General features: G+C 29.4%; 1 protein-coding gene across 7 annotated transcripts in view; it reads left to right on the top strand.

Annotated features, from left to right (window-relative positions):
• The window catches only part of LOC130664020 (glutamate receptor ionotropic, kainate 2), a 184172-nt gene that overhangs the window by 75087 nt on the left and 86252 nt on the right, over positions 1–22833 (top strand). For 6 of the 7 annotated variants that reach the window (XR_008989285.1, XM_057463664.1, XM_057463665.1 and 3 more), the window contains exon 1: positions 8042–8439. The exons of the other annotated variant lie outside the window; for it this stretch is intronic. The gene's annotated coding sequence lies outside the window, so the exon portion shown is untranslated. Of the gene's footprint in view, positions 1–8041; positions 8440–22833 lie in introns of those variants that run through there. 7 annotated transcript variants of the gene reach the window in all.

Here is a 22833-nt window from a genome sequence, read left to right as displayed (position 1 = left end):
TATTTTTTACTTATTAAATCGATTCACCCACCGTTTTATTAATTCTGTGCGAAAAAAAAGCATTTATACGACTGAGTAAATAAATAAATTTATCGACCCAATATATGAACATCCAACAATAAATATTTAGTTTGTATTTTATATAGTTTGTTTTTTAAAAGCTGATTGATTTTATGTGTTGTATCTTCCAACTACGAGATTATCAATACAGATTCGTTTAGCTTTGATGGCTATGATATGAGTACACATATCTCGTTTACTGCTATCATGTAAAAATACTCATATGTATTTATAATGTGTGTAGATGTGGATAAATACTCGTGTGTAGGAAACTAATGGGTTTTTCGATATTTGGCGACATAAATTCTAGTTTATTTAAGCAAACGGTGTGGAAGTTTGTCGTTATTTATTTTTACGTTTTATATTTTTTTTTTCTACTGAAGAGTATTTATCATTTTCTGACTAATTACCTGACTATGATGGATTAATTAATTATTTAATTTACACAGTTAAGAGTTTTTAGGTGTCATAATAATAATAAAAAAAAAATAAATAATAAATGATGCGTAGTTTATTACAGCATAGGTTTGCGGTGAGTGTACATTTTACGGCAGTCTTTTATAAATTTTTTTTATTCATGTTACTTTTTGGTGGAGCTATTTGTCACGTAGTGAAATGCATTCGCGGCATGGGTGCGGTTGGTAGAGTTGCACGGGCGATGATAAAAACCGCGGACATTTGATTAAAAAGCCGCCAGTTGACCACCACGCGCGTTGTGGGATTCACTGGCCACTGCAGGGCGTAAAATACGAGCTAGCCTATTTTATTATATATATTATACATACATGGATATACAGATATACACACATTTATTTTTTTTAATATATGTGTGTAAATATATACATGCGAAAGAGTTGAGCGAATAAAAATGATTCAATTTTTCATTAGACCGTAACGTGACACAAATCATCATGCGGTTGTTTGAATTTTATTTATATACAGTGGGTTTTTTTTATTCTCATCATTGCTGAAAATTTTTGAGTAGAAATATGAACATGAAGTTCTGAATTTTATCGTTCAATGAAATTTTTTTCAGAATTAAAAAAAAGTGATTTAAAATATTTGATTTTTATCTTCTGTTCAATAGAAATTTTTTCCAACATTTATTTTAAAGGCATCAAACTGTGGCTTAAAAAAATATTCAAACAAACTTTTTTTTTTTTTTTTTTTTTTTGTATAATATTCAAAGGATAAAAGTTGTAACGTTGAAACATAAATCCGAGCAACGGGCTGGAGTTCGGACGGAAGTTTGATTTGAAAACAAAAAAATTTTATTTATTTTGTGGTATCGATTTACAAAAAATCACAATTTTAGTTTTATGTGCAATAAGGGTAAGTACATAGTTGTGTATGAAAGTGGCAAAGGTATAAAAAAAAAATAAAATAAAATGAGTCCGAGAAAAAAGCAGGAGTTGGAAAAATCGCTTGAAGCAGTGGTGTAGAGAGCTCAGGATTAGTTTGAAGAGTTTCCCGTGGGGATGCAGGAGAAATAGGGAAAGAGTAACGGCCGAAACTGAGCCCTCGAGAAATGTTCTCTCAGTTGACTCACCAGTAGGCGGATGAGCTAGAAGATCTTCAGAAAGCTTTCGCTGAGGAGCCTCTTCATGTGTCTTTTGTGGTCATCCAAACTACACTCAACCTTATACACTCACTCACTCAACTCATAAAAACTCTTACACTTCTTTTCATCATCAAATACCGATACTTACAATTATCTCACTTACTTACACTTTAGATTTCCGAAATAAAACAATTTATCTGCCCTCATAAATATATGTTTATAAACTTCTCTTGCCCAAACTATCAGTATAAAAAATAAATACCCTCGAGAAGAATAAAGGCTGCCTTGAATTTTACAACTCGACCAAGTGACTATCTCCGACATATCCCATGTCTATTTTATATATAAATATATCTGTGTATATATAACAGATAAAAGTTTGTTCAGATACGATAAAATCCATCAAGATCAACTGGTGTATTCTCACATTGTTAACGGTCAGCAGACTTCCTTCAATCTATCGATGATAATCTACTCTATACACTACAACTTATTCAGCTGCATTTTCATGTTTTCTTTTCAATAAAATCCATTATAAAAATATAACCTACAGTTTTTTTTACTTCAACAATTTATCTTCGACGTGGATGTTGAGGTTCGAGTACTTCTTCATGTATGTCGGGCTCAAATAACCATTTCAAAGTAAACACTGAAAATTATTCATTTTCTGGAAAATTGGCGGTAGAAAAATTTTTTGACGTCTGTCGCTTAATAAGAAATTGTTAATCCATTCTAAATGACTTAATGCAAGGGTAGAAAGTTCTTAAATCAGAAATTTCTAAGTTCCAGTCGCCATTTTGTACCGGGCGAGAATTTCGAGGAGGTGATAAATAACGCAATCCTTCAGATTTTTTTTCGTAAATTTTAAAGAAGCGTAGCTGTCTTGATTAGTTTTTTTAGATAAATCTTGTCTACCTTTGGAATGAAAAAAACTACTGTCAGTAAATCGCGTTTAATATTTACACAAAACTACGCGAGTACTGCGTCTGTGTAGAAAACTTTTTTTTTTTACTTTACAAAAAAGATTCAAACATATTAGGATGTCGGAAAATTTTTATGGAAGAATTTATTTTTCTAAAATAGTTTTATATTGTAATTTATTGCTTCTACTTTATTTCAACAATGTGAAATGTCACTGACTTATTTTAAAATTTTTTTTTATTAAATGTACATTTTTTTGCCTATTCAATTTTTCAAATATGAAAAAAATAAAAAAAAAATTTCATGGTAATTTAGCACATTCAGGTTCAAGGAAGTGAATTGTTTTTATAACAATCCCATTTCTCAGCTCCCTTCCCCTATCTAATATATTTTTATTTTAAATAAAATTTTTATAAAAATGAAAATCAAAAAAATTCAGGATTTTAATATTATTCAGCATTGCTTTGAAAACTTGTAGCTACACTGTAAAAAATCGGGAGTGAATACGAATTTTATTTCAATTCAAATTCACTCTGTCACTCGGAGTTCCGGAGTTAAAAAAAAATCACTCTGCATGCGGAGTGAATTGGGATTTTTTTATGGGCGGAGTGATTTTAGAGTGACGCGGATTTTATTTAAATCCACATTCACTCTGGTCCGGAGTTTTAATAATTAAAGAAATTTATATTTAATAAAAACAGCTGTCAATTAAAAACATAATTATTTCAATAAATAATTAATTCAGATATTAATAATTAAACTTAAAATATTATGTTTTTAATTTATAAAATGTTTTAGTAACTCACTAAATTATAATTTCATATATATAATACATACACGGAAAAAAATGAACTATATAAATTGAGAATGACAAGTAATATAATAACAAGGTGATCAGTAATTACCATCATTCTAAATAGTAATTTTTTCATTTATGATTAAAACGTGAATAATTACAGGATAAGTGGGAAAATGTATTTTCTATGTAAGAAAAATTACTATTTGAACTTTAAAAATCGTAACTAATACTTAAAAAATAAACGACACGTATTATAAAATTTACTATTTGAATGTTAAAATTCCCCATTTTGACAACCGGGTTCCGGGTTATAATTTCAGATAGTAATTTTTAAAGTTTATTTTTTTCCGTGTAGTAAAAATTTAAATTATTGAATAGCTACACTGTAAAAAGAGCGGTGTTAAAGATGGACTCATTTTAACTCCGCCCGGTGTTAAAATTAAATTACACTGGTGTAAGAGGCGTAATTCGGCGGTGTTAAAATACCGGTGTAAAAGCTGGGTAAACTGTGTCCGCTTGGAGCATTAACTTTAAAGATTATTAAACACAAAACATTTCAGTTCTTTATGAAAATTAATAAAAAATATCATTTATAACAAGTATAGTGATCGAGTAAGTAAAAATATTCACAAAGTAAAATATTTTAACACCGGTAAAGAATATCTACACCGGTGGTGGCGTTATTTTAACACCGGTCTAAAATATTTACACCAGTGGCGGCGTTATTTTCACACCGCTTCCGGTGTTGAAATTTAACAACGCCGATTTTAACACCTACACCGCTTGGACTTACCCCGGTGATTTTTTACAGTGTATGTCACTGTATATAGTGACATAGTTTTTATGGGAATATTTGATATTTCGGTACAATATGAAATATTATCTCGTGGTACGGTTGATGTAAGTCATACGACAGTTTGTGACTCAGTGTAATCATATTTGTTCAAATTTTATTATCAGCTGCTTATAATTTTTAAAAATCATTTCGCGCGAATATATAGAAAGGGAGCTCGTAATTATTTCTGTACTCAATATAAATGTCAAAATATCAAAGACCTAAGCTCACTATAGATTAGTAATTTTTTTTATATTTAATCTTTTCCGATCTCCCTTCTGAGGGAATTAAATAAATAAAAAATCACCCACTCCTCGTTCACTCCGTAAATTTTTTACAGTGTATTATACATCTACTTACAACTCTTTAGATTAATAAATAAGCAGCTTAAAAAGCTACATGTCATGTATTAAAATCAATGTCATTAACCGACGACTTTAAACTTTTGCCTGTAACATACTGCTTAGCTGAGTGTATATTCAACTGAGGGTACTAATTTATCGCAAACAAATTTCCTGCAATAAAGCTGGAGGGAAAGGGTTGTATGCATGCGGAGAACTATCAAATCGTAATAACTAAATGCTCAAGTTGATGATAAACTTTAAGGTTTTGATGTTGATATTTAAGTCGCCTTGATTAAATTCCAGTTGTGTACTTTTATGTCTAAAGTGAGTAGTGCATTATGTATATAGGGATCGGAAGTAAAGAAGAGAAAAGTCACTCGAGTAAATTCTCCAAAGCCGGATATATGCCAAAACCAGTAAACTAAATCGGTCTTATCAGACACAGATTTCAAATTCACTGCTCCACGTTATAACGTTTCGTCTGCAAAAATGGATTCGGTCGCTTTGATAAAATATTCCGTGTCGTAGTGGGTGCTGATGAACAAGTTAACTTGTCTTGATGAGATTCTCGACTATCCTCTATCGACTGTCTTGATTATATTTTTTATTGTAAATTATTATAAATAATAATAATAGCCGATTGAATTTAGCGTTAACTCAAAGAGATTTTCATCGTCAAAGAAACCACAAGGGTAATTTCGTTTAAAAAGTTTGAAGTTATTCAACTAAATAATGAGAGAACTTTTTTTCTCATAAGTACTTTGTAATTCAATTATTATTACTTGTAAAACCTACTTATGGATCAAATTTTAAAGTTATAACGGAGATTAAATAATTATAAATTTTTAATAATAATACCATTTTAGTTCCTGCTCGTAAAATATTTTATTAAGTAAAAATAAAAAAATACCTTCTATTTAATGCTGAATAAAAAATTCGTTATTAAATAAGTTATTTTAAAAATTTTAAATTAACGGGCGATAAGAATTAATAACAGATTAAATTTATATTTCTTATTCTGTTTCTTTACCTGTAATAAGTAATTAAAAAAGTATATAAATTCAGTCGAGTAAAAATAATTCCATTGTTTTTAAAAAATTAATTTTTATATTTCGGTTATAAAAACTTTTTTAAACTTCGATGGATGTCGAATGGAAATGGTCATGAATTGGACGGGTCATTGAAAATAAGTATAAAATTTTTTAGTAATTACTTGAGTAATGGAAAGAAAGTAGAGTCCTGCAAAAAAAATGTCAATTTCGTTATTTTTTTCGATTTTTTATTTTGATTTTTAGGGAATGTCTCATTATAGAAAAAGATTAAGTTACGATTTCGTGTGCTGTACAGCGGAAAAAATAAAATAAAACTCTTATGAAAAGGATTTTTAGTGACATAAAGAATTACTTGTTCGAAAAATTCCAATCCAAAAGACTTTGCCTCGAAAATTCTTGATGTTACTCAATAAAATTTAACCCAAGGAAAATTGATCTGTATTTGAAATGTTTTGACATTCTTTTGGAATTTACAGATAAATTCATTTAGAAAAACAATAAGTCACTTTTGCCTTATTGTCAATTGTTCCCCCTTTTCTTTTCCCATAAAAAAATGTAACGCAATCAATACTCCTTTAAATATCATCTAAAGCAGTATCTCAATACAAAACAGAAAAAAGGCCATTCGTCATCCGAAATGGAAGTAGATTTCTCACTTCAATCAAACCGTTAATATGAGGATTACAAATATTTTGGTATCGTCTAGCTATCCAAGGGAGATAGTCTTGTTCTTTAAACATAATAATGATAGATGTACCCATTACAACGTTATTTAGAAAAAAATAACACAGAAAACAACATTGTTTATTCATTAGAAAATTTTAAATTGCCACCATTTCTAGAATTCTTAAAATTTTTATAAATTTTTAAACTTGATCAATGTAATTGCCTAAAGAATAAGTATATATGATTTAATAATCACCCATCAAAAATTTTTAGATATAAACAATGGCATTATCACCATAACACATGATCCAATTATGTGACTTTAAACCCTTATCAAAAATGGATCAATTATCGTAAAACAAAAAATAAAAAAAGTAAAATAGGGTAGAGGTACCATTTGTGGCCACTGCTCCATTTTTGGACATTTAATACTTTATTTTAATTAATGAAAAAGAGTAAAATAAAGTTTCCATTTGAATAGTGGGACAAAAGTATTTCTAAACACTTTTAAAAAATTAATTATCTGATTGTGACTTTTACGAATTAATTAATTTAAATTTTTCACGTGTCCAAAACTGGCACTAAAGTGACCAGAAACGGTACCTCTACCCTATAGCTTTTTTTATCGGCTATCAAGTTCTTTTTACATAATAAGGAAAGACATACCCAAAAAAGTAGGATTTTTCATTATTTTTGGAATTTCAAATGTCCACCATTTCTAACCTAGTTGACCGATTTTGCTCATCTTCGAACTTTACTGTGATAATCGATCATAGAATAAGTGTGCCAAGTTTCATTAAGATCCATTAAAAATTGTGGGCACTATCGTCGCAACAAGGAGAGTTATATTAAATATATATACATACATATATAAACTTTTGAACTAATGGTATTTTTGGAACCTACTCGATGAATCATAATAGATTATGGCAAAATTCTTCGAAAATTCCACGAGGACAAATTCAAAAAATAGATTTCTATGAAATCTACTAAAGAATGGAGTAAAAAAAAAATTAATTTCCATTAAATTCACAAAGAAAAAAATTACTTTCACATAAAACTAATTTTGATATGAATAATATTTAAGCTGAGGGTAATCCCAATTTGTTATACTTTTGCTTATTTATGTTCCGGAGAAAACGAATGATAAGATCCTGTCAATGCCTCTTTAACATGCCTTGAGATACCCCATAGTGTCATTATTTTTTCAATAATCTATTATCTATTATTATTATCATTGTTGGTTTTCATCTGATAACCATAATAGCTGTCGATAATCTACTCATATATCTTAATTATCATTATTAAAATATTTTTTGTTCGGGGAATGTTAGTTTAATATGAGTTTTTATTAGCATATACTCTATCTTGTTCTCAACAATTCCCTTGTCTCGTTTCCTCAAAGACCATTCAAAACTATCCCTTATAGCATACTTGCACGCAAGTTTCTCGCGTCTCTGGTCTCTAGTCAGGTTGGCTGCTGGAGCAAGTGGAACATGGGTGCTTTCTCAACGCGGGGATCGATAGAAGTGGGGAAATAGTTGATGCCGACTGGAGAGAGGGAGAGCTAGAATCGGGGTGGAACACCCAGTGGACAAGAGGCGCTGAAGGGTAGAGAGACAGAGACAAACTGACTGTGTAAATGAGAGAGAGAGAGTTTAGAGAGATAGAGGGTGAGAAAGGGAGAGAGAAAAGGGGAGGGAGAGAGAGAGAGATCTGTGTGGTAGCATTTCTGCGTCTGAGCGGAGCCTGCCGCGGTCGCAGAGCCGTTGTCACGTCGCTGGTCCAGTCTGCTCCCGCGAGGTATCCAGGTAACATGCCGTTTTTAATCTCGCCAGCATAATGTGAAAATTATTTTCATATTTGAATTAAACTTTCACCGTCTTTACGACTCAGCATTTACATTTATTATAATTTCATTACATCTTTTGTAATGAATACATAAATAAACAAATTTTAATTACTGTGTTTTCTGTGAGTTACTTCGTGAAGTGGGAAAATTATCATTGTTGTTTTTTTTTTTTTAACATGCATAAACATTTTGAAATTTATTTCAATTGCTGTTATGTTTTTTTAGTGAAAGTTTGTTTGTAATGACATGCATTTACGAGTTGCGATGAATAACTTTATCGTAAAAAATGTAACTTTATTTTGCAATAATTGATGTCTCAGAGTTACAATCGTATTGGAAAAATAAATTGGTGAGTTGTTTATTTATTTATTTTTAATCAAAGTTTGTTTATTCACGTTGACTCTGATTTATAAAGCTGCTCCTTAAAATACTCCGAGAAGTTGCCATTAAATATTTAACGGTGCACGTGCTTCTTTATAATAACGTACGGTGACACGTAGACTTACGAATGATAGCATCAAAAATTTTTTTTATATTAATTACATGTTAATAATGAAAATTGTTTTACAAAAAGATAATTAATTAAATTAAATTTTACAGTTTCCATTAATTAAATAATGGATTTACAGTAAAGTTAGTCGTACAATTTTCAAACGAAATGGTTCAACAATAATTTATCAACAATTAAAAGCACTCGAATCAGTAGAATTTATTTAATTAAATTCAAATTTTTTTACAAAAACTTTATCGGAGTGATGTTTTATAGGATAATAATAAAATATAAAAATAATGGAAATGGAATTTAAAACGAAGGGTTCCCTAGTAGAAATGTTCAATTTTTTACTCGATTAAGTCTAGTATCTGGCTAGCGTTCATATCTAGTAACTGGCCAGCAATCTTATCCAGTAACTGGCTAGTGAAACTAGGTAAAAACTGGAAGTTGCGCCACCTATAACTGAATCGTAAACATTGGTCACACTGATGTTCTACTTATACTAGTGTATGTGTATGTTTATTTTTTCACTTTAACCTGTAAGTTGAATAATATTTAGTAAACATCAAGAAACAATACAAATAATTAACAAAAAATACAAATTGTGTCTTTCAAAATAAAAATAATCGGTAATATATTTTAAAAAATGGATGAAGTTAAAAAAATCGACACAACAAACGAATTACGGTTGTGGGCAATCAAAACAAATACTCCAGATTGTCATCTGGACGAATTATTAAAAATTTTACGAGGAGTTATCCCAGATTTGCCAATGTGTGCAAAAACATTTCTAAATAAACGCAGTGTATCATTTGAAAAAAATTAATATCATTTTTATTGTTTTATGTTATTAATGTTTCTCGTTTTATATTTAAAAATATAATATAATAAATTAATAAATAAATTTTATAACTTTTCCGTGTATTATTATTATTGTTGTTGTTGTTATTATTATAATTTTTAATTGTAATAAAATTAATATTTAATACTCAATAACCTCAAGATCAACAAGAGTCGCCATGTTTTATTTGCTATCTAGTAAAACTGGCCAGTTACTAGACAGTTACTGGATATTATACCAGCCAGTTCCTAGCTTAAGTCTAGTTAAACTAGCCAGTTACTGGCCAGATACTTGATTACGTTTCTACTAGGGTTATTAATTTTATATTTTATAAATTTCATTTTATTATTTTAATATTGAAGTTACAGTCGAATGTACATTCTGCGGATGTCTCGTTCGCGATTTGAACTCGAATTTCTCTGAGAGACTGTACCATGCTTCAAATAAATATCGCAGTGATATATACATATTCAACGATATAGAGTGTACTGTATATACATGTACATGTACATATATATGCACATATATATCCATGTATACTATTTGGTTGTTCATCCTTTTCTCAACGTATTCCCACACTGATCCAACGCCCTTGTATGTACTTCACTCTATAACACAGCCGGTTTTGTAATTTCACTGATGCATTCCATTTTTTTCTGTTTTCTACACTCACACAAACACACACGCACACACATGGATATACATATGCACACACGCACACAGGTACAGGTTTATCCGATAGCACTCGTTTTTTCATTCTTGCAACTGACCCAATAGTCGAATTCTCCCTCAAAATATATATACATAGGAATATTCCTAATTGATGTTTGGTGTAATTATATAGCCGTTGTTTAATAAGGTATCAAAATATTGATTTCACATATATATAATATATTCATGATAGTAAATAATATTATTGTTATTGGGATTCAGTTACGAACAAACGACGAATAAATAAAAAATTAAATTCGAAAAAAAATCTAAACCTAAATTATGACTTGAAAACCGTAGAAAATTGATAGATAGTTTTTTCCACAACATCATCAATAATAGAATAGATAGTCCAGAGATTCTCATAAAATAAAATTTCTAGTACCTATTAAAATTTTGAGAGAGAATAGATTATTAGATTTAATTCAAGACAAGTGGAAATTTATAATGAGTGGTCCCAGGAACAGAATATTTGTTACAGTAAATGAATGCGCCAATTATCTAAACTTTTTCGATAGTGGTTACACTACTTTTAAAAAAACAGTATCAAAAATGTTAAGTGATTTCTAAATATGGAATTTTGTACACTGTTAAAAATAATTTGAAAATTACAATACAAAAAGAATTGAATTTTCATAACTAGATATTTGAATTGTATTTTCAATAAAAAAAACTTTAAATTTAATATACGTAATTTAATAATCAAGCTGGTATTCAAAATTAAGAAAAAAAAATTTGAATTTTAATAAACGTACTTAAAATTTATACTTGATTTTTAAATTTTCAAAGCAAGTATTGAAAATTCTAAAACATATATTGAATTTTAATAATTCTGTTTGAAATTTCATAATACTTATTTGAAAATTAGAAAAAAACGTATTTGAAAATCGAAACTGTTATTTTGATAAATCAAAAACGTGTATTTTAAATTCTATATGAAATTAGTAATGAAATTTCAAGCACAAATGTATATCTTTATTGCGTTATATACAATCTTTTAAAATTCAAAAAATTTTTTTTACAGTGTACTATTAAACAGATTGAGTTAATTATATTCGAGCAATTATTTTTACACTTATATACTATTATTATGTTAAACTATTGTAAATTGCAGATAGCGTTAAAATAAATAAATAAATAATGAACCACCTCTGAAAACTCAAAAAATTTTAAAAACGAACCTTTAAAAAAATTTTTTACCCATTTATCAATAGCGGAACTTCTGCAATTTTCGATAACAATAATAATATTATAAAAAACTTTTAAAGTCACAAACTTCTGAAATCATAACTCTAGTAGCCATTTTGCCTCAACAAGTTATCAACCACCGAAATCACAAATTAACGTAAATTATACCATTTAAAGGATCAGAAACTTTTTACAATTTAAAAACTCAACCATTCCCACAATAAATAATTTCAAACCCGTCCTTACAAACTCGAGCCATTTCTATAAAATAATTCGTTACGTCTCTCTTCTTGTGTCTATTTTCTTTGCATTACAATAAAATTTTCTACAATAATGTTTTTGCAACAGAACTTTATTCGTTTAATTTATTTTCGTAGATTTAACATTTTATTTCTACTCCCTTCTAAACAAAAAAATAAAATGAAACGGCACAACAAACATATGTGTAACTCATATGTGTGCATGCTCATGTACACATAACGGACATATAAAACCCAGTAGGTCTGACTTTATACAACCGCCACTACTTGCTCATCTGCAGTGCATGAGCACATTGAAAACAAACTTATACTTGACTGTAAAACTCGTGTGTGTATCCGTTGTTTCGATCTCTTAAGCGTATTTGTATGTGTGTGCATGCGTGTGTGTAAGTAGAAACAGTTGGAAGTTGTCAGGCAGTTTTAGTAGCCCGGTGTAGAATTTAAACTGCTGTATAGAGAACTCAGCTAATTAATTAATTTAATTAGAACTCTCTTAAATGTACTAGTGTAAAAGATGCTTGATATTTTCTATGTATATATATATAGAGATTTATATGCACAATATCCATCTACATATATATTACGGCGTATAAAGTATATATTATAAACTATAATCAAGTTTCATTAATCCATTTTTTTTCGTTGCGGGTAAACTTGGGTTGTACGTGCTGCCGCACTCGATTTCTCCGCAGTCATAAATATTCAAGTATGAGAAGCGGGTGTTTGCGATTTTACTCTTCTCGTTGTAATGTGTGCATGTGAGATCCTCCGTGGAAACGTAGAGGAAAGGAGAGGATAAGAGGGGACAGAATAGGAGATGAGATGAGAAGAGAATAAGCAACTCAGTGAGAGGAAAACAGGCCGACCGGGGGACGGGAATAAGGGACTTAAATGTTGAGTCGAATCGGTTCTGTGGTGGATACCTTCGTTAGCACATCGACTTAACTGCGGGAAAACGGTTAAGTCAGGCTTCTATTATACTTATTTTATCCCCTTTTTATTGATACCCTCGCTGAAAGAATTGGGAAAATCGCTTTAGGGTTCGCTGGGCTCGTTATCCTGATTTTATTTATCCTCGTAATAATTTATCAATTAAAGTAATAATAAATAATAATGAACACATTTATCAAGAAGATGAATTGAAAAAAAAAAAATAATAATAAAAAAAGAAACAGAACTTAACGTTGCAGATTATTCGCTTGATTGGTAAAAGATTATCCAATACAATGCTTCTATTCTATATATATATATATATATAACTAGCAATACATGTATATAACTGATCTCGTTAAAATTTATTTTTAGTTCATCGAGTTCGAAAATTAGGACTCGGAGGTGTACAATAGTTTGTGTTGTTTATTTGTATTTTAATTAACAATCGTTAATTGATAATTAAATTTACTTATCAATGTATGTAATGTATAAATGCAAATTAATTAAACTCAATATAGTATATAGACATAAATGTATATCTGTATATGTACTAGAGGTGTGCGAATAACTCGTACTTGCAAATTATTCGCATAAAATCAAATACGGATAATTCAAATTAATCGTCACTTTTTTAATCACTTTAAAAATTCTTACTATTGATAAATTATTGTGAGAACAATTTTTATAATGACTCACATGTGAGCTAAAAATTTTAAACTTACAAATGATCAAAATTTCGAAAATTAAAAGTACGTGATTCATTTAGTTTTTTAATGAGAAAAAATCCACATTTGCACTGTAAGAAAAATTTCAGAGTGAACGCGGATTAACCCCGGAGTGAATTCGGAGCGTATGACTATTTATTTATTGAATCCCTTCGCAATCAAATTCGCTACGAAGGAGACTTTATTTTGATATTAAAACTCCGAATGGAAGTAAATGCCGATTTAAATAAAATTCAGATCATTCCAAAATCACTCCGTTGAAAAGACAAACTCCCTACACGGAAAAAAGAGCAGTTGAAAAATTACAGTTTCTACAGAAAAAAAGGCCTTCGGGGCAAAAATCTTTAAACATTAAAGCTTAAACTGTAATTTTAGAAATTTGTTATAGTAATGAAATTAATACAATTTTAAGCAGCAAATTTTACAGTTTAAAATGTAATTTTAGTTAAATAAATCTTTAAAGCATTATTTACTTTTTATTTTGAATTCTTGCTTTATTTAAAAATTAATAGTTGATGGGTGAAACCGTAAAAATTAAGATTTATTGATTATGTATTTTTTGCTTTTTGAAATAATACCTCTTATTTATTCATAACATAAAAAATACACTGTGAGATTAATTGTCGAGAATGATGAATGATCTGAGAAAAATCACAACTCACACTGTAATTTTTAAATTAAAAAAAATGTAATTTTAACGAATTTTAGAATAAAATTTAAATTATAAAATCTGTTTACTAAAGAGAGCTGGACAATATCGAGTTTGAAACTGTAGTATTTGTTATGCCTGGGATAAAAATGTAATTTTTACAGTTTCAATGTTTTACTACTGTACGCTTTACTACTGTAAAAAACTGTAATAAATACAGATATGAGTTCAATTTCTCAACTGCTCTTTTTTCCGTGTATTTACTCCTTATACGGAATGATTTTTGAAAAAACTTCGGAACTCTAAGTGACGGAGTGAATTCGGATTTAAATAAAATTCGAACTTACTCCCGATTTTTTACCGTGTGTTGTTATTACTATTATTTTTAATATTTCAATTACACTCAAACTACTTCAATGAAATTTCTATTTTTTCCTTTAATTATTTTACTCATGTCAACTTTCAACCCTGGTAAATTGTAATAGAAGTCTATTGACTCGTTTGTGGTTTCGAATAATAAATCACCAGCATTATCCTCATAAACGTAAACTCTGTTGTTTCACAATAATCTAACCGTGATTTTGCGTATATTTACTAAATAGAGGCGCAGTATAGATAAATTAACAGTACTATTACATATTAATATATTTAATATAACAGAGTAATATAATAAATGAGTATAGTATCTGATGAGCATGTACTTAGAGCCCGCATACTTAGAATTTCTTGAATATTACTTGGATAACTGTCTAATGCGTCGAGAAAATTAGTATTCCAGAGAAGTGGTTTAGTCGTGTGATGTGCTGATGATGCCACCCTCGGATATGGGGAACATGACGACTACCCTCATTGCCTGGTTGCCGCGTCAGGTCAGCGATATTAATACCCTCTAGCATTCCGTGACTATCTTGGTTATATTATCTCATGAGCCTCTTTTACTTTTATTCTCATTCACTTTAGCACCAGGTGTTGAAGCATCAATGACGTTACACGCCGCATTACATTAATTAAACTTTAATATTTATGCTCTCACATGCGTATCATTTTTTATTTTAGTTTTAATTAATTAATTTACAACACACGGAGATTAGTTTAAATGAAACTTCAATTTACAGGGTATTTTAACTAAATTCAAACTATGATAACAGTTTAACAATACTTGTAAATGTATGATACTATACGTTTGTTTGTTTGGCAGAAAATGGAAATCGAGATGTCATTTTCAGAGGCAAATCGTTGGATTTTTAAATTATTAATAGCTTCTGCTTTAGAGTAGAGGAGTTTATTTAGTTTTGATGTTAACTGACGAATTCACTGAAAATGCGAATGTACAATTTAATTTAAATCTGATAAATATATATTACATACATTGTTATTTGTTGGCTGTTTCATGGAAGTTATAGTGAAAGTTTTTTTAAAATTAAATTGAAACTGAGCGAATAATTTTTAACATAACGGTCACCGGGACTAAATTATACACAATTTTTAAGTGAATTTTTTTTTTAATTATGTTTACCTCCGGTAAACGTTGGGTAATTTGAATGCCATGGAAAAGTGGTCGCGCTACGATTTTTTAAATTAAATTAAAAAAAAAAAAAAATTGGACAAAATTAGTAAAAAAATTCGACTACAAATTTTCTAATCGCGGTTAAAATTTTTTTTACATGACTCATTTTATCCCGATCTTCTTATGGTTGACAAAAATAAGCGATAGTTTACAATAAAAAATATTTAAAATTTATGTCAGCAGGAGTTAAATTTCCAAGTGAAACTTCTTTAGTATGAAAACTAAAAAAAACTTTAAATGGCCGCTATTATTCTGGGAGCCGATCCATTATCTTTATAATTAACTTAATTAAAATATTTATTATAAAAAACATATATTTATAAAAAGTTTAGTTTAAAATCGTTAAAAATTATCGGATTCCTCGTGATAACGAGATGTCTAGAGTACTCGAGTCATTTTTCTTGTTAGCAGATAATAATAATATTAATAATTTCGTGAATAAATAACTGTAGCGAATAGTAAATATTAATAGGGAGTAGAATAAAAAATTTGTTTTCGCAATTTTATAAATTCACTGTACAAAAATCACCGGGGTAAGTCCAAACGGTGTAGGTGTTAAAATCGACGGTTAAATTTCAACACCAAAAGCGGTGTTAAAATAACGCCGCCGCTGGTGTGAATATTCTGTATACCGGTGTTAAAAAAAATTCCCCGGTGTTAAAATAACGCTGCCACCGGTGTAAATATTCTAGACCGGTGTTAAAATAACGCCGCCGCTGGTGTGAATATTTTGTATACCGGCGTTAAAAAAATTTCCCCGGTGTTAAAATAACGCTGCCATCGGTGTAAATATTTTAGACCGGTGTTAAAATAACGCCGCCGCCGGTGTAGATATTCTGTACCGGTGTTAAAATATTTTTCTTTGTAAATATTTTTACTTACTCGATCACTATACTTGTTAATAAATGATAGTTTTTATTAATTTTCATAAAGAACTGACATTTTTTGTGTTTTATAATCTTTAAAGTTAATACTCCAAGCGGACGCACTTTACACTAGTATTACTCCACTTTTACACCGGTTTAACACCGGGCGGAGTTAAAATGAATCCATTTTTAACACCGGTCTTTTTACAGTGTCGGGATTGAAAATAAAGTAACTTTAGGATAAATTTATTTTAAGATAGCTCATCTATTTAACGAGATGATTCTGAAATTGGTTTCTACAGCGTGAGAAGAGTACGTAATTTGGGTTACGCTTCGTATACTTCGGAGCTGGTTTTCTCATTAAGATATGAATTTTAATTAATTTTATCCCTCTTGAAAAATATTATCATGCTATAGCATGAATGCTAAATACAATCGCATTGAATACACAACGGTGTAATATATAAATATAAATATAATTACAAATATAATTCTTATCGCTTAGTTTAGTTTTGTTTATTCAACAAGATATTTATTTATTTATTCATTACCGTTATTTATGTTTTTCATTACGACAGAACTGTGTTCCTTGTGATATAACTTTGAACAGGAACAGAACAGTCACTTGTAATATAGACTAGAGGATATTCTTTTGGGAATACACGTCCCCTTTCTCGTGCAGAGAAACTTCTCTATCTAGCTCAGTTTTAACCTCAGGCACAAGGATAATACGCTCAGTTTTATTCAGTAACTTTAGCTCGATGGGGCATACGTAATTATATACTGCCACCATGTACTTTAGTATCAACAATTGCTGTAAACAACAATCCCCTGACTATTTCATTAACTCCATTGCTCTATTATTTTTATTTTATTTCTCAGTATTAATTAACTCATATTACAATTGTTTTTGAAAAAGAGTAGGGGAGACCGGGGTAAGACGGCCCACCTGGGGCAAGAAGGCCCACCTCAAAAATTAACCAAAATTTATTTTTTCTTGTTTTCTTTTGATTATCACAAATTTAGATTATTTACTCATTTTTAGCCTGATACGGGAAACTTGGGGCAAAATGAACCACTCAAAAATTCTAAAAGAAAATGTATTTCATAGTATTATAACCTAGTCATGATTAATTTAATAGAAAAATCATTTTTTGGTTAGTTAGATGGATTTGGATTAAAATAGAGCATTTGAAAAAGTTAAAAAAACCAATAATCAATTTTCTACAGAAGTGAAAAAATGACTCGTATTATATCAAAAAAGGTTATTTCGAGTAATATTAAAGTAAATACAGTTGTTAAAGAGAAAAATACAAACATTTGTTACGCGGGAAATTTTTTTACAATAAAAAAAAAAATTTTTTTTTTTCCATTTTTTTCGGAGGGGGCCGTCTTGCCCCAAAAAAAAAAAAAATTTTTTTCAGGAGCTTCACCAAAATTTTGGTGAATTGAGTTCAAGTTGGACAAGAGTAAATCGACTTGATGGTTAAAAGCCACAAATAATAATAACCGGCTTAGGTGGGCCGTCTTGCCCCGGTCTCCCCTACAAATTTTTTTTCTTCCAAACAACTGATGATTTTTGAGTAGTAAATTTTACAAATGGTGAATTTATGAAGCCAGAATTAGAGAATGTCAAATCAATTTGGGTAAAAATTTAGTAATTAATTTGTAAATTTCAAAAGCGGTGTCCATCTTTCGCTTATAGAAAGAATTGAACGTTTCTAAAAAAACCTGACAGGATTTTGTTTAAATAAAAAAAAAATATTTTAAATCGAAGGCTTTTTGCTGTTTCAACTCACATTTTACAGTTTTTTTATCATAAAATTTAGTAAAAAAAAATATTGGATAGTATTTGTTTAAAAAAAATGAAAACATTTATTTGAATAAATAAAATTAAGTCAACTTGATAAAAAATATTTAAAGTTAATTAACGCCTTAAAAATGTTAATGTAATTAGTAAGCCATACTTCTTTTTCAATCGTCTGTCCGGGTTTTTTAAAGTAATTAAGAAAATTTAAATAAAACGCGAGCCAGATAAATTAAACAAATTTCGCATTAAAAAACCGGAAAAAACTCTCGCTAATAATATCACAAATCACACCGAATTTTCAGTAAAAAATCAGGAGTTAATTCGGAGTGTACGGATTTTATTTAAATTCTTTCACAGAGTTCTGGAGTTTAAAAGAAAATTACTCCGAATACGGGTTTTTTTTTTCTGCGGAGTGATTTCGGGGTGATTTCAATTCTTTTTTAAATCTGCATTCACTTCGTTTCAGTGTTTTATGTAATATTACTGCTTAAAGGTAACTTAAGGGGTAATTTGGGGTGGCTGCAATTTTCAGCGGACATTCGAGCACCCATGCGAAACATTTCGGAAATCTCGATCCAGTAGATTTTTTATTTTTCATTTCGTTTTTGTATTTTCGTTTCGAGAAAAACGTTCGGATCTTCAGGTCCACGTTTTAATATCAAAATAAACTTCCCTTCGAAGTGAATTTCACTGCGAACCAGAGCTTGAATATTAAAATAAACTCCCCTTTGGAGTAAATTTTACTTCAAGGAGATTAAATAAATACGCGGTCTTCCACTCCGCGTTCACCCCGAAAATTTTTTACAGTGTATATATTTAATATATTTTTCTTTATAATATTCATATGACACAAAAAATAAAGCTCCATCTTATTTAATCTATTGAAAATTCATCAGTAACTGCCTGTAATATTTGACTATATCTATTTATAGCATAGATATGAAATAATAGATAAATAATATTAGATGGAGCTGGTGCATCTGGCTTTTATCACTCGAGGGACGATTGAACGAATCACTCTGTCAATATGCAAATTGTACAATTTCCACTCTTACCCTCTGAAGTTGAATCACGAACGGACAGACATTTAATGGTATCCTAATGGATAGAGGAGAGCAAAGGAAGTTCACCGAGTACTTGAATCCATCAATTGGCACACGAGCACAATTCTTTCTCATTTTTTTTTTTATTATTTATTTCATTTAACTTTACCTTTTTTATCCACTCTTTTTTAATCTTCCTCTCTTCCTCTCTTTCAGTCTTTTGTCTTTATTCTCCACCGGATAAATTGGTTCTTTGCTGCTCGTGGTCAGCCGTACACCGCCAGTCCAGAAAACTCATTAAACTTTTTAAAAAATATTAAACATACAAAAACTAAATAAATAAATATAACAAACGACAAATATTACAATTTAACACATTTATCTTTCTTTGTTTCTCGATATAAAATCAACTCGACATATTTTTATATTGAATTTTAAATATATTTCTCTTTTCATTTATATTTATTCACTTCATTTTTATTTTTTAAAATTCATTTCCTCATTCCTACGCGGATAAACAGCCAGACAAAGGGAAATATTGTTCAATATTATTTCGAAAAACATAATAGTTACTGTAAAATTTAATTTTTTTCAAACAAATAATACGAGGCAATATTGTACATAAATAACGATAGACAGAAAATACAATGTCTGGATATTGAAATTCTGAAAATGATAAAAATAAAATGCAAGGCAATATAAATATTTATATATCATCACACACATTACAACTTAATAGCTTGGAACACACATGTGACATAATATTAATTTTATTCGTCCAATTATAGAGACAATAAAATAAAATAAACAGCATTGAACGATTTGATAATAATATTTGGTACGAAAATTGACAATTACACATCTGTCAGGGCCAATATACAAAAAGTATATTTTGTTCATACGCAAATTTCGCTCAACATTTTTTTTCGGTGTAGGAATTAATATGACCCATTAACCCTTTCCCGAAAGTGTGTTTCAAAATGAATCGGTGTGAGCTCTATGGGGTTAACGCCAATCAAAGTTCGTTGTTAAGGATGTGTGAGTAACAGTTTAGTCGTAGTAGTGCATGTATGCACCCCCTTCTACTATTTTTGCTGCTCCTTCTCTTCTCAACAGGCTACGCTCTCTCGCTTTAAGACGAAGACGTACGATTCAAATTGAGAGTAGGGACTCAAGGTCAACCGGGAAAGGGTTAATTACCCAGGAAAAATTTTGGTACTACACTGATAGAAGTATTTATTTGATATTAATAAATGTATTTTTTTGAAACAGTTTTTCAGCATTATTTGGCTGAAATAAGTATTTGTTTGCCTCAAATAGGGTAAAAGTACTATTTGTGGCCACTGCTCCATTTTTGGCCATTCAATACTTCATTTTAATCAATGAAAAAGTATGAAAGAAAATTACTATTTTGATAGTAAGATAAAAGTAACTTCTTACATATTTTAAAAATTGATTATGTCAGCGCGTTATACAAAATAATTTTATTTTAATTTTTTAAGTGTCCAAAACTGGCACTAAAGTGACCGAAAACGGTACCTCTACCCTATAAATTTATTAATAGTTAATAAATCTTATATTTGAGTGAACATCGCTGCGATATTCGTCTACCGTGCCACTTTATGTTTATAACCTCGAATGGAATGACTGTGATCGTTAGTAGAGATTTATTATAATTTTCAATTTTTTTATATATTTTGTATAGTAATTTTTATCCTCAATTCAAATTAATTGTGTGTATTATTTTCTTTAAAAAAATAAAAGTAAACAGTCCTATAAATTATTTGTCATAACCTTGCTTAGTTAACTTCATGTTTTATTTCTTTCTATTCAAATAAGCCATTTATTAACTATTAAGAAATATTTATTTGGCTCAAATAAATTTCATTTAATAGACCATTTGTTAACTACTAATAAATATATATTTGGTTAAGCTTTCAAATAAATCATTTATTAACTATTAATAAATCTTATTTGGCTCAAATAAATACTTCTATCAGTGTATTTGTGTGGAAATGTGACAAAAGCTTTCTCCCAATACTATTCAGGCTGGAGTTGACATAAGAATAAAAAAAATTTGCATTAGTCATAAAATATCATTTTTTACTACAAACTGAAAAAATCAGGAGTGAATTTGGAGTGATTACGAATTTTATTTAAATCTGAACTCGGAGTTCTGGAGCAAAAAAATTCCCCTGCATACGAAGTAAGTTTCAGAGTGATTTGGATTTTATTTCAACCCGCATTCGCTTTGACTCAGAGTTTAAATATTAAAATAAACTTCCGTTCGGAGTATATTTCACTCCGAGGGAATTAAAAAAAACAAACAGTCTTCCGCTCTGCCTTCACTCCGGATTTAATCCGCATTCACTCCGCAAATTTTTTACAGTGAATGCTTTTAATATTAAAAATATTATTAATTTACTTCTATTAATTCTACCAAGTAAATTTTCATTAACATAAAAGGGTTCACATGGGCTCAAATGGTTGAAGTAGGAGGGCAATTTGTTTTTTTTTTCCATTGTCTAGGGATTAATCAGCTAAAAACAATGAAAATGTATCCTAGTCGGTGTCGTAGCAAATAGACTCACCCTACCCCATCCATTAGCCATTAGCCATTGGCTGTTGTTTTAAAACACTCTCCACAATTAAAAGTTAAACAATAAAAGATTATCCGTGCGTTTGAATGTCAGTCTTGAATCATATTATACAGCTTTTAATCTATTGTATTCGAATCTTTTTCATTATTTTACTTGAGGCGACTTGATAGCAATAAAAACCTGATGTTGATGTCTTACTCCCCCTGCAGACGCCTACGTACAGCAGTGGAAGCTGCTCTCAAGACCCAACGTCTTATTTTTTTATTCTTTTATCTTTTCTTTTATTTATTTTTATTTTTATTTCTTATTCCTATTCTTATACTATCCGTATACTTTTCTCCCTCTTCTTATTTCTTTTTTCATTCTTTCTCCATTTAACTTCCATCTTCGGAGTCCTTTTTTCAGCCCGCCCTTTTTCATTTCTGTTTTCTGAGTGCTATGTAAGGCCAGCTCACTCTTTTCCTCATCAGATGAATAAAATGAAATACTTATTCTTACGGTTCGCTCTCATGAATTTTCATTTTGTTGCCAACCATTCAGCTACAAGTTCATTCTGAATTTAAGTCGACTAACCACTGAAATATTCAAATTATTTTTTATTATTTTCGCTGATATCTGCTTACCTTTATGTTTATTATCACTATTTATTATTTTAAATATTAACTGGTTGACTTTTCTTGATATTTCGTTTTTTTGTTTCTAATTATTATGATTATAAAGTTGACAAATTATTTATTTATAATTTGGGAGGCGATGGGAGCTAAGTGTATTTAGATTCTGGAAATATTTATGACTTGAAATGACTTTAAAAATAGAGTTAAGTATTTATTTACAAGAGGTTGAATAATATTTATTATTTAGTGGTAATTTTATTTGAAAAATTTTACAATTACTGAAGAAGTTTACTAAGATAAAAGTAAATTTCATGAACATCATTGATTTAACAGAATAAATGTTAAATGTACACATAAAAGTGTTAAATATTTAACACAAAAATTTTTAACGCTAAGTTTTTTGACGCAATGACGCAAAATTTTTTACTGTGTAACTATTTTAC

The sequence above is a fragment of the Microplitis mediator genome, chromosome 2, assembly GCF_029852145.1.
Source record: "Microplitis mediator isolate UGA2020A chromosome 2, iyMicMedi2.1, whole genome shotgun sequence".
Classification (NCBI taxonomy): domain Eukaryota; kingdom Metazoa; phylum Arthropoda; class Insecta; order Hymenoptera; family Braconidae; genus Microplitis; species Microplitis mediator.
Note: the sequence above shows the minus strand (reverse complement) of the source record. Positions and strands in the feature narration are given on the sequence as shown.